The sequence below is a fragment of the Elephas maximus genome, chromosome 2 (genome assembly GCF_024166365.1).
Source record: "Elephas maximus indicus isolate mEleMax1 chromosome 2, mEleMax1 primary haplotype, whole genome shotgun sequence".
NCBI classification, from domain to species: Eukaryota; Metazoa; Chordata; class Mammalia; order Proboscidea; family Elephantidae; genus Elephas; species Elephas maximus.
This window is the reverse complement of record NC_064820.1, coordinates 90500770-90515250: the sequence shown is the minus strand read 5'-3', so window position 1 is coordinate 90515250 and position 14481 is coordinate 90500770.

The following is a 14481-nucleotide window of genomic DNA, read 5'->3' as shown; positions in this document are numbered from 1 at the left end:
CCAATTCTTTTTGATACAGTGACTCAATATATTTGTCCATCTTCTTTTGAATCTTCAGGCATCGTTCAATATTTTCCATGTAGAATTCTTCACATTTGCAACTTTTGAGGTTTCAATTTTTCTTCAGTTTTTCAGCTTGAGTAATGTCAATCATATTTGTCCCTTATTTTCTAAACCCAGGTCTTTGCTCCCTTCATCATAGTACTTTTACTCTTGAGTACCCTATGAAATCTTCTACTTGGTTTTTTTACTTCATAATTTCTTCCATCAAGTTATTTACTCTATACTCTATATTCAAGAGCAACTTTCAGAGTCTCTTCTGACATCCATTTTGGTCTTTGGTTTCTTTCTGGTCTTTTTAATGACCTTTTGCTTTCTTTCTTTTTTTTTTTTTATTGTGCTTTAAGTGAAAGTTTACAGTTCAAGTTAGTTTCTCATACAAAAATGTATACACACATTGTTATACGGCGCTAGTTGCTCTCCCTATAATGTGACAGCACACTTCTCCTTTCCACCCCGGATTTCCTGTGTCCATTCAACCAGTTCCTGTCCCTTTCTGCCTTCTCTTCTTGTCTTTGGACAGGAACTGCTCATTTAGTCTCCTGTCTACTTGAGTTAAGAAGCACACTATTCATGAATATCTTTTTATGTCTTATAGTGTAGTTTAATCTTTTTTTTTGAAGAGTTGGTTTCAGGAATGATTTTAGTTTTGGGCTAACAGAGAGTCTGGGGGCCATGTCTTCAACCTTTTGGTTTCTTCATGTATGATGTCCTTAATGTCATTCCACAACTAGTCTGATCTTCAGTTATTAGTGTTCAGTGAGTGAAATCTATCCTTGAGATGGTCTTTAAATTCAGGTAGGATATATACAAGCTATATTTTGGCTCTGGTGAACTTGCTTATCTTAGTTATCTAGTGCTGCTCTAACAGAAATACCACAAGTGGATGGTTTTAACAAAGAGAAGTTTATTTTCTCCTAGTAAAGTAGGCTAAAAGTCCAAATTCAGGGCTTCAGCTCCAGGGGAAGGCTTTTTCTCTCTGTCGGCCTTCTCAACAATCTTCCCCCACACTAGGAGCTCCTCCACACAGGGACCCTGGGTCCAACGGATAAGCTTTGCTCCCGGCACTGCTTTCTTGGTGGTATGAGGTCCCCCTGTCTCTCTGCTGGCTTCTTTCTTTTATATCTCAAGAGATTGCCTCAAGACACAATCCAGTCTTGTAGATTGAGCCCTGCCTCACTAACACAACTGCCACCCATCTTCCCTCATTAATATCATAAAGGCAAGATTTACAACATATAGGAAAATCACACAATACTGGGAATCATGGCCCAGCCAAATTGATACACGTATTTTGGGGGGACATAATTCAATCCATGACATCATTTTAATTTTCTTCAGCTTCAACTCAAACTTTTGTATAAGGAATTGATAGTCTGTTCAGCCCCTGGCTTTGTTCTGAGTGATGACATTGAGCTTCTCCATGGCTTTTTCCCACAGATGTAGTCAATTTGATTCCTGTGTATTCCACCTGGTGAAGTCCACATGGATAGTCATCATTTATGTTGGTAAAAAAAGGTATTTGTAATCCAGAAGTCATTAGCCTTGTAAAATTCTATTATGTAATCTCCAGCATCATCTCTATTACCAAGGCCATATTTTCCATTTGCTAATCCTTCTTTTTTGTCCCATCTTTTACATTCCAATCACCAGTAATTATCAATGCATTTTGATTGCGTGTTTGGTCAATTAAAACTGCAGAAGTTGGTAAAAATCTTCAATTTCTTCATCTTTGGCCTTTGTGGTTGGTCCATAAATTTGAATAGTAGTATTAAATGGTCTTTTTTGTAGGCATATGGATATTATCCTATCACTGACAACCTTGTACTTCAGGAGAGACTTTTCTTTCTTTTTTTTTTTTTTAATTTTTATTGTGCTTTAAATGAAAGTTTACAAACCAAGTCAGTCTTTCATGCAAAAACTTATATACACCTTGTTATATACTCCTAGTTGCTCTCCCTCTAATGAGACACTCCTTCCCTCCACTCTCTATTTTTGTGTTCATTCGGCCAACTTCTGACCCCTTCTGCCCTCTCATCTCTTCTCCAGACAGGAGCTGCCCACATAGTCTCATGCCTCCAAGAAGCTCACTCTTCACCAGTATCATTTTCTATTCCATAGTCCAGTCCAAAACCTGTCTGAAGCATTGGCTTTGGAATCAGGATAGATCTGGAAATGTTCTTTTTAATGATGAATGTAACTCCATTCCTCTTCAATTTGTCATTTACTGCATAAAAAAACCACAAGATTTTCTGATTCAAAATGGCCAATATCAGTCAATTTCAGCTCACTAATCCCTATGGTATCAATATTTATGCACTCCATTTCATTTTTGATGACTTCCAATTTTCCTAGATTCGTACTTCGTACATTTCACTTTCCAATTATTAATGGCTATCTGCTGCTGTTTCTTCTCATTTTGAGTCATGCCACCTTAGCAAATGAAGGTCCTGAAAGCTTTACTCCATCCACTTCGTTAAAGTTGACTTTACTTTGAAGGAGGCAGCTCTTCCCAAGGCATATTTTGAGCGCCCTCCAACCTGAGGGGTTCATCTTCCAGTACTATATCAGACAGTGTTCTGCTGCTATTCTTAATGTTTCCGCTGGCCAACTGTTTTCAGAAATAAACCACTAGATCCTTCTTCCTAGTTTTCTTAGTCTGGAAATTCTGTTGAATCCTGTCCAACATGGGTAACCCTGCTGATATTGGAAATACTGGAGGCATAGTTTCCAGCATTACAGCAACATGAAAGCCACCACAGTACAACAAACTGACAGATGAATGGTGGGTTGCAATATATGTGTTCTTAAATGGCTTGTGAAATTCATTAATTAAAATAATGTATTTATTTATTTGTGAGTTTAGTTATATAAACATATGGTCTTTTAACATAGACATTTTGGATCACAAAATGCTAATAGAATACACACAAATATACAGACATATATATACTTATATATGTATGTATACATATGTATATGCATATATATGTATATATACACATGCATTTATGAATACACACATATATAACTGTATTGATATAAAATATTATAATAAATATATGATTTATTGAACAAACACAAGCAATAAAATTGAAATTTGGCCAAATAAAATTCAATCTTGCCTCATTAATGAAGTAGCAAATGAAATTAAGTATTAAATACAATGTCTTAGGCAAAATGTATATAGAGAGACACACAGAAAGTAACTAACAATTTTCCAATCATTTGAAACATCTGGACACTCTTGTATAAATGAAAAAAGCGTATTACTCTTTATAAATTTGATTTTTTTATAGTCACTGAAGCAGAAAACCACACACATTAAATACAATATTAGGGTAATTTCAAGGGCTTCATGGTTTTCTGACTTGTCTCTCAATGTACGTATCTCTTGTCTTAAAGAAAAGTTTTTCTTGGCAAGAAGCCCTGTTGAAGTCTGTAAATAATAAAAGCTGTTGAGCAGAAATAATGAAAATTATAGGTACAGCATAGCAGAAATTGAGAGAAATAATTTTATAAAATAAATTATGAACTACAGTAGTATAATTTGTTATTCTGTGTTCTATCAATAAACAATATAGTATCGTACATTACATTATAGTGGTATAGTTCCTGTTACATTTTCAATTTATTTAAAGACAGACAAATGGCAGAATAAAATCACCACAGCAACCTTTTTTTGTGCACATTACAATCACACATACTATTTTTTTTTGTTTTCTATTTAGTTCCACAGCAGAGTTGTTCTACAACATAGAAATTGCTTGTCACAACCTAGGTGAAACCTAACCTTGATGGAACGTTTCACAGTTCACCACAGCTTTTTGTCCAGGCAGTGTTTTCTTTAAGACTTCTGAAATACAGCCAATTATTAAATCATTTTTATAGCATGAGCAGATGGAATATATACTACAAGTTTTTGAAAGTCCCATAAAAAATTAAAGTCATTTAGTAGCCCCAGTAATTGCGCACTGACCTTTAAAATACAATAAACCTGTATTTGGTTTGTTCATTAAAAAAATGGTATAATACTTATCACAGACTTACGCCCAGCAGCAGTAATGATGAAGTTGTTGTGGTAGTTTTAAGGCAAGCTAAGAAATAGGAATTAGGAAAGGTTTCAGCTGTTCCTGACAAGAGATGCTATTGATTTGCCACACCTTGACAGTAAGTGCATGTGTTGGAGAAGACGAGTACATTACTTAGATAACTTTTCATTGAACGTCACAAGATTCAGGAGCACCTAGGCTTGGAAAGAAAACAAATGAATTTTGGAATCCAAGTTGTGTCACACACAGCAATTTATTCTTACTGTTCTACATAGTCTCAAAATACTACTTCTTTATTTCTCTATTCCTTTTGTAACAAATGTCCACAAACTTAGTAGCTTAAAATAAAACAAATGTGTTATTTACAGCTCTGGAGGTTCAAACCATCAAACCCACTGCTGTCAAGTCGATTTCCACTAATAGCAACCTTATAAGACGGGGTGGAAATGCCACATAGGGTTTCCAAGGCTGTAACTCTTTATGGAAGTAGATGGTCACATCTTTCTCCCACAGAGTTGCTGGTGGGTTCCAACTGCTGACAATTGGGTTAGCAGCTGAGTGGTTTAACCATTGAGTCACAAGATCTCCACTTCTGGAGGTCACAAATATTAAAATCAAGGTTTCAGAAGGACTGTATTCATTCTGGATGCTGCAGGGGAGAATCCATTTCCTTGCCTTTTTCAGCTTCTAGAGGCCACCTACATACCTTGGCTTATGACCCCCTCTTCTGTCTTCAAGGTCAGCAGTGTGTCATCTTCTTTCCTCTCTGACTCCATTTCCTCAACTTTTCTCCAACTCTAATGTTCCTTTCCCCCTCTTATAAGGACACTTATGATTATGTTGGGCGCATCTGGATAATCCAAAATAATTTCACCATCTCAAGATCCTTAGTCACATCTGCAAAATCAGGAAAGGTAACTGTGTGGTGCACGCTACATTTACTCAAAGATTTTGATCTTTGTCATTAATTCCTGATAACCTCTAAAACCTTGACATTTCCCCAGTGATTAAAGTATCTTTGATAAGGGCTCCAGACCACACCCAAGGGTTTATGCTAATGAGGTGACTCAGGTCAGTGTTGTCCAGGCCAGAAAGAACTACCTTGATTCAGTTGACCTCAGGGGAGGTGGGATGATTCAATCAATCATGGCTATGTAATGAGGTCTCAAAAACTCTACAAGAGTTTCACTCACACCAAGGATTTCACAATTTGAGTTCTAGCTCAGAGGGCCCCATCAAAGTCCACAAAGCCTAAGATATGATATGAAAGCTCCATGAGCTTCCTGTTTGGCAAAAGACACCTCTCAGAAGAGTGATCTACTACTTGTTTGGAACACGGAAGCTCTGGGTTGGGAAACCTCCAAGATCTTGCCCTATGCATAACTTCTTTACGCTGATCCTGATTTATAATCTTTACAATAGAGCTGTAATTGTAATTATAGTGCTTTTCATGAGTTCTGTGAGTCCTTCTAGTGAATTATAGAACCCAAAGGAGTAGGAGGAGCCAGCAAGTCAGAAATAAGGGGATTGAGGGCTTTCCCAGTTTACAGCTAGTATTCTGAGGGGTAGAGAAAACACCCAAATTTATAACCAGCAGCTTCAAGATGAGGGAAGACCTAGGGACTCTGAAGTTGGCATCTGACGTCTTGGGTCAAGTTGGCAGTATATAGGAGTACGTTCTTTAACTTGTGAGATTTTACCTCGCTCCAAATGGTTAGCATTAGGGGAAAAAGTGCTGCCCGTGCAGCTGGTGCCAGAACAGAAGTGGCAGAGAAGTGAAAAGTTGGGATTTGATATATTCTTATAGTAATATGGAGCCCTGGTGGCACAATGGTTAAGAGCTCAGGCTGCTAACCAAAAAGTTGGCAGTTTGAGTTCACCAGCTGATCTCTGGAAAACCTATGGTGCAGTTCTACCCTGTTCTATAGGGTTACTATGAGTCAGAATTGACTTAACGTCAACAGATTTGGCTTTGGCTTTGGTACAGTAACATATTCGCAGATTTCAGGGATTAGAATGTGGACATCTTTGGGTGCCTTTAGTCAGCCTGGAAACCCTAGTGGCATAGTGGTTAAGATTTATGGCTGCTAAAATTTTTTTTTTTTTAACCAAAAGGTTGGTGGTTCAAATCCGCCAGGGGCTCTTTGGAAACTCTTTGAGGCAGATTAGTTCTACAGGATCTCTGTGAGTCAGATTTAATGGCAACGAATTTGGTTTGGTTTTGACTCAGCCTACCTCATTATGTAAGAAATTATGATCATTTCAATATAACTATGACAATGAACTCTATTTTCCAGCTCAAGTTTTCCAATAACAGGTCTAAATTTTTCAGTGTCTGATAGTGAAGCCCGGTGAAGTCTGGAGTCTATAGCAAGCTACAATGCGGCCTGGTTAATTTGTTTCATTTAATGAAGGAAATCCATGAGCAAAAAAAAAAATGCTGCTATTAAAAATTTATCTTCAGGAGGGCGGGGCCAAGATGGCTGACTAGGTAGAAGCTACCTCGGATCCCTCTTGCAACAAAGACTTGGAAAAACAAGTTAATAGAGCACATACACGACAATCTAAGAACCCTGACCATCAAACACAGAGCTAAAGAGTTGACCTGAGTGACATAGACTGAGAACGAGCAACCACAGGGAAGCAGTGACTGTTTTCGGAGCCTAGAGCCAGCGTCCCAGTCAGAAAACCTTGGCGCCGGGATTTAGACTAGGCACAGGGGAGCTGAGTACGGCATCCTGAGATGGCGCAAACACGGGGTGCAGCCCCAGCCCCCAGAAGTGACCTTGGGTGAAGCCCAGCCAGTGCACGCAGGCAGCACAGTGACGTGACTGACAGGAGGAGAAGTCACCAAGAGGCAGCGACTGGTTTTCGAGCCTGGAGTGTGGCGTCCCAGCTGGGGAACCTTGGCGCTGGGCTTTGGACTGGAAGCGAAGGAACAGACCACGGCTTCTGAGACAGCACAAGCACAGGACAGGGGCCTGACCCTCGCGGGCAATCTCAACCCAGCCAATGCACACAGGCTACACACCCCTGGGGAATCTCAGATAAAACAGTCATCACCAAGCAAGATAACTAACTTTGTTTATATTCCTGGGTGCTACTCTCTCCTATCTATCTGATCCCTCCCTTCCCCTTCCCAGGCAGCTTCATTAACATTGGAATTTCCTGAGCCAGACAGTGAATTGTGATGCTGTTTTTTTGTTTGTTTGTTTTGTTTTGTCTTTTCCTAACCCATTCTCCTGGCCTGAGAGAAGCAACTACAAAAAAAACCAGGGACCAAAAATCCTTCCCTGACTTCCCGAAATTGGACTAAAAAACACAGAACCAGCTCCAGCCAAGCATATGAGATCCACAGTCTGGGGCTTTCATCCCTACAGGGAACAAGGTGGCTATTATAATGCAAAGGCAATTCTGATAGGGATCTGACTGTAACTGTTTTAGTGGATTACTGGAAAGACAAGTTTCCCAGGTCTGATATCTCTGCATATTAAACAGCCCTCACTGAGCCACAACAGGGAACTGAGGGCTGAAGCTCCACCCAAACCACTTAGACTCCTGCCATAGGGGTCTGAGGATAGTGACACCTACCAATCTGTAGAGGTACATGCATTGGGTGCCTAAGGTACACCTGCTGAGCCCACCCACCAAAGTGCTTTAGGAATAGAGACACACCTACATCACTGGCACTTGGGGGAAGCCTGTCAACATCCTGCCCCCGCTGAAGTGTGACCCCCTGCTGTTACTAGAATCTGGTACACACAACTATCACCACTACTCCTCTAACTGAATAGGTGACAGTCTATACCACACACTTGGTGACTGAAAATCAGATTCTCCTCAAGAATAATGAATGGAATCTTAGGCTTATATATCTGGTAACAGCCCAAACCACCTGGTAATGGGACATAAGTGATTCAAGGGCTACAACAATCAAGACAGCGCAATCTAGTAGCCCATCTATGTATATTGAAAGAAAATAGAACAAGATAAGACTTAGTGAGCAAATATAAAATAAATCATTACAGTATCTTATAGATGGCTTGGAGACAGCAGCTGGTATCAAACCACATAAAGAAGCAGACCATGAATCCTTCCACAACTCCTGAAACTCAAGAATCAAAATCTTTCCCAAATGAAGATACAATCCTGGAATTGCCAGATGCAGAATATAAAAAACTAATTTACAGAATGCTTCAAGACATCAGGGATGACCTCAGAAATGAAACAAGGCAATCTACAGAAAAAGCTAAGTAACACACTGATAGAGCAGTTGAAGAAATCAAAAAGATTATTCAACAACATAGTGGAAAAATTAATAAGCTGCAAGAATCCATAGAGAGACAGCATTCAGAAACCAAAAAGATTAAGAGTAAAATTAAAGAATTAGATAACTCAATAGGAAGTCAGAGGAGCAGAATTGAGAAATGCAGAGTGGGGGACCTGGAGGATAAGGGAATTGACACCAATATAGCTGAAAAAAATCACATAAAAGAATTTAAAAAAATGAAGAAACCTTAAGAATCAGGTGGGACTCTATCAAGAAGAATAACTTGCGGGTGATTGGAGTTCCAGAAAAGGGAGGGACAACAGAAAATACAGAGAGAATAGTTGAAGATCTGTTGGCAGAAAACTTCCCTGACATCATGAAAGACGAAAGGATATGATTCCAAGATGCTCATCGAACCCCATGTAAGATTGATCCAAAAAGAAAATCACCAAGACATGTTATGATCAAACTTGCCAAAACCAAAGATAAAGAGAAAATTTTAAAAGCAGCCAGGGATAAAAGAAAGGTCTTCTACAAAGGAGAATCAAAAAGAATAAGTTCAGACTACTCAGCAGAAATCAGGCAGTCAAGAAGGCAATGGGATGACATATATAGAGCACTGAAGGAGAAAAACTGCCAGCCAAGGATCATATATCCAGCAAAACTCTCTCTCAAGTATGAAGGTGAAATTAAAACATTTACAGATAAACACAAGCTTAGAGAATTTGCAAAAACCAAACCAATGCTACAAGAAATACTAAAGGAAATTGTTTGGTCAGAAAACCAATAATATCAGATACCAGCACAACACAAGGTCACAGAACAGAACATCCTGATATCAACTCAAATAGGGAAATCACAAAAACAAACTAAGATGAATTAAAAAAAAAATGCTCAAAACAGGGAATCATTGAAGTCATTATGTAAAAGATCACAATAATCAAAAAGAGGGACTAAACACAGGAGGCATAGAACTGCCACATGGAGAGGGAAACAAGGCGATATAGGACAATACAAGTTAGGTTTTTACTTAGAAAAATAGGGGTAAATATTAAGGTAACCACAAAGAGGTCTAACAATTAAATAACTCAAAATAAAAACCAAGAAAAGCATAATGACTCAGCAAACATAAATTCAACTACTATGAAAATGAGGAACACACAATTTACAAAGAAAAACATCTCAGCACAAAATAGGAAGTGGAAAAATGAAATTGTCAACAACACACACAAAAAGGCATCAAAATGACAGCACTAAACACATACTTATATATAAATACACTGAATGTAAATGGACTAAATGCACCAATAAAGAGACAGAGAATCTCAGACTGGATAAAGAAACATGATCCGTCTATATGCTGCCTACAAGAGACACACCTTAGACTTAGAGACACAAACAAGCTAAAACTCAAAGGATGGAAAAAAAATATATCAAGCAAACAACAAGCAAAAAAAGAGCAGGAATAGCAATATTAATTTCTGACAAAATAGACTTTAAAGTTAAATCCACCACAAAGGATAAAGAAGGACACTACATAATGATTAAAGGGACAATTTACCAGGAAGATATAACCATATTAAATATTTATGCACCCAATGACAGGGCTGCAAGATACATAAAACAAACTTTAACAGAACTGAAAAGTCAGATAGACACCTCCAGAATTATAGTAGGAGACTTCAACACACCACTTTCAGAGAAGGACAGGACATCCAGGAAGAAGCTCAATAGAGACACGGAAGACCTAATTGCTACAACCAAACAACTTGACCTCATTGACTTATACAGAACACTCCATCCAACAGCTGCAAAGTATACTTTTTTTTTCTAGTGCACATGGAACATTCTCTAGAATAGACCACATATTAGGTCAGAAAACAAACCTTTCTGGAATCCAAAACATCAAAATATTGCAAGGCATATTCTCAGACCATGAGGGCATAAAAGCAGAAATCAATAACAGAAAAATCAGGGAAAAGAAATCAAATACTTGGAACCTGAACAAAACCCTGCTCAAAAAAGACTGAGTTATAGAAGACATCAAGGAGGGAATAAAGAAATTCATAGAATGCAATGAGAATGAAAACACTTTCTATCAAAATCTCTAGGACCCAGCAAAAGCAGTGCTCAGAGGTCAATTTATATCGATAAATGCACACATACATAAAGAAGAAAGAGCCAAAATCAGAGAATTGTCCCTACAACTTGAACAAATAGAAAGCGAGCAACAAAAGAATCTATCACACACGAGAAGAAAACAAATAATAAAAATTAGAGCTGAACTAAATGAATTAGAGAACAGAAAAACAATTGAAAGAATTAACAAAGCCAAAAGCTGGTTCTTTGAAAAAATTAACAAAATTGATAAACCATTGGCCAGACTGACTAAAGAAATACAGAAAAGGAAACAAATAACCTGAATAAGAAATGAGATGGGCCCTATCACAACAGACCCAAATGAAGTTAAAAGAATCATATCAGATTATTGCTAAAAATTGTACTCTAACAAATTTGCAACCCTAGAAGAAATGGATGAATTCCTAGAAAAACACTACCTACCTAAACTAACACAATCAGAAGTAGAACAACTAAATAGACCCGTAACAAAAAAAGACAATGAAAATGTAATCAAAAAACTCCCAGCAAAAAAAAAAAAAACCCTCGCCCGGATGGCTATACTGCAGAGTTCTACCAAACTTTCAGAGAAGAGTTAACTCCACTACTACTAAAGGTATTGCAAAGCATAGAAAATGATGGAATACTACCTAACTCATTCTATGAAGCCACCATCTCCCTGATACCAAAACCAGGTAAAGACACCACAAAAAAAGAAAATTACAGACCTATATCCCTCATGAGCATAGATGCAAAGCTCCTCAACAAAATTCTAGCCAATAGAATTCAACAACATATCAAAAAAATAATCCACCATGACCAAGTGGGATTTATATCAGGTATACAAGGTTGGTTTAATATTAGAAAAACCATTTATGTAATCCACCATATAAATAAAATACAAAAGACAAAAACCACATGATCTTATCAATTGATGCAGAAAAGGCATTTGACAAAGTCCAACACCCATTTATGATAAAAACTCTCACCAAAATAGGAATTGAAGGAAAATTCCTCAACATTTTTTTTTATACAAAGCCAACAGCCAACCTCACCCTAAATGGAGAGAGCCTGAAAGCATTTCCCTTCAGAACGGGAACCAGACAAGGATGCCCTTTATCACCGCTTTTATTCAACATTGTGCTAGAGGTCCTAGCCAGAGCAATTAGGCTAGACAAAGCAATAAAGGGCATCTGGATTGGCAAGGAAGAAGTAAAATTTCTCTATTTGCAGATGACATGATCTTATACACAGAAAACCCTAAGGAATCCTCCAGAAAACGACTGAAACTAATAGAAGAGTTCGGCAGATCTCAGGTCTTAAGATAAACATACAAAAATCACTGGGATTCCTCTACATCAACAAAAAAGAACATCAAAGAGGAAATCACCAAATCAATACCATTCATGGTAGCCCCCAAGGAGATAAAATACTTAGGAATAAATCTTGCCAAAGATGTAAAAACCTATACAAAGAAAACTACAAAGTACTACCACAAGAAACTAAAAAAGACCTACTTAAGTGGAAAAACATACCTTGTTCATGGATAGGAAGACTTAATATAGTAAAAATGTCTATTCTACGAAAAGCCATCAATACATACAATGCACTTCCGATCCAAATTCCAATGACATTTTTTAATGTGATGGAGAAACAACTCACCAACTTCATATGGAAGGGAAAGAAGCCCCGGATAATTAAAGCATTACTGAAAAAGAAGAAGAAAGTGGGAGGCCTCACTTTACCTGATTTTAGAACCTATTATACAGCCACAGTAGTCAAAACAGCCTGGTACTGGTACAACAACAGGCACATAGACCAATGGAACAGAATTGAGAACCCAGATATAAATCCATCCACATATGAGCAGCTGATATTTGACAAAGGACCAGTGTCAGTTAAATGGGGAAAAGACAGTCTTTTTAACAAATGGTGCTGGCATAACTGGATATCCATTTGCAGAAAAATGAAACAGGACCCATACCTCACACCATGCACAAAAACTAACTCCAAGTGGATCAAAGACCTAAACATAAAGACTAAAATGATAAAGATCATGGAAGAAAAAATAGGGACAACATCAGGAGCCCTTAAAGAAGGCATAAACAGAATACAAAACATTACCAAAAATGACGAAGAGAAACCAGAAAACTGGGAGCTCCTAAAAATCAAATACTTGTGCTCATCTAAAGACTTCACCAAAAGAGTAAAAAGACCACCTACAGACTGGGAAAAACTTTTCAGCTATGACATCTCCGACCAGTGCCTGATCTCTAAAATCTACATGATTCTGTTAAAACTCAACCACAAAAAGACAAACAACCCAATCAAAAAGTGGGAAAAGGATATGAACACGCACTTCACTAAAGAAGATATTCAGGCAGCTAACAGATACATGAGAAAATGCTCTCGATCATTAGCCATTAGAGAAATGCAAACTAAAACTATGACGAGATTCCATCTCACTCCAACAAACTCCAACAAGGCTGGCATTAATCAAAAAACACAAAATAATAAATGTTGGAGAGGCTGTGGATAGATTGGAACTCTTATACAGTGCTGGTGGGAATGTAAAAAGTTATAACCACTTTGGAAATCTATCTGGCGTTTTCTTCAAAAGTTAGAAATAGAACTACCATACAACCCAGAAATCCCACTCCTCGGAATATACCCTAGAGAAATAAGAGCCTTCACACAAACAGATATATGCACACCCATGTTTATTGCAGCTCTGTTTACAATAGTAAAAAGCTGGAAGCAACCAAGGTGTCCATCGACGGATGAATGGTTAAGTAAATTATGGCATATTCACACAATGGAATACTACGCATCGATAAAGAACAGTGCCGAATCTCTGAAACATTTCATAACATGGAGGAACCTGGAAGGCATTATGCTGAGTGAAGTTTGTCAGATGCAAAAGGACAAATATTGTATAAGACCACTATTACAAGATCTTGAGAAATAGTATAAATTGAGAAGAGCACATACTTTTGTGGTTACAAGGCGGGGAGGGAGAGAGGGTGGGAGAGGGTTTTTTACTGATTAGGTAGTAGATAAGAACTACTCCAGGTGAAGGGAAGGACAATACTCAATACAGGGAAGGTCAGCTCAGCTGGACTGGACCAAAAGCAAAGAAGTTTCTGGGATAAACTGAATGCTTCTAAGGTCAGCGGAGCAAGGGTGGGGGTTTGGGGACTATGGCTTAAGGGGACTTCTAAGTCAATTGGCAAAATAATTCTATTATGAAAACATTCTGCATCCCACTTTGAAGTGTGGCGTCTGGGGTCTTAAATGCTAACAAGCACCATCTAAGATGCATCACTTGGTCTCAATCCACCTGGATCAAAGGAGAATGAAGAACACCAAGGTCACACGATAACTATGAGCCCAAGAGACAGAAAGGGCCACATGAACCAGAGACTTACATCATCCTGAGACCAGAAGAACTAGATGGTGTCCGGCCACAACCGATGACTGCCCTGACAGGGAGCACAACAGAGAACCCCTGAGGGAGGAGGAGAACAGTGGGATGCAGACCCCAAATTCTCATAAAAAGACCAGACTTAATGGTCTGACTGAGACTAGAAGAATCCCGGCGGTCAGGGTCCCCAACCTTCTGTTGGTCCAGGACAGGAACCATTCCCGAAGACAACTCATCAGACATGTAAGGGATTGGAAAATGTGTTGGCGAGAGATGCTGATGAAGAGTGAGCCACTTGTATCAGGTGGACACTTGAGACTGTGTTGGCATCTCCTGTCTGGAGGGGAGATGGGAGGGTAGAGAGGGTTAGAAACTGGCAAAACCATCATGAAAGGAGAGAGTGGAAGGAGGGAGCAGGCTGACTCATTCGGGGGAGAGTAAGTGGGAGTATGGAGTAAGGTGTACCTAAGCTTATATGTGAGAGACTGACTTGATTTGTAAACTTTCACTTAAAGCACAATAAAAATTATTAAAAAAAAAATTTATCTTCAGACCAA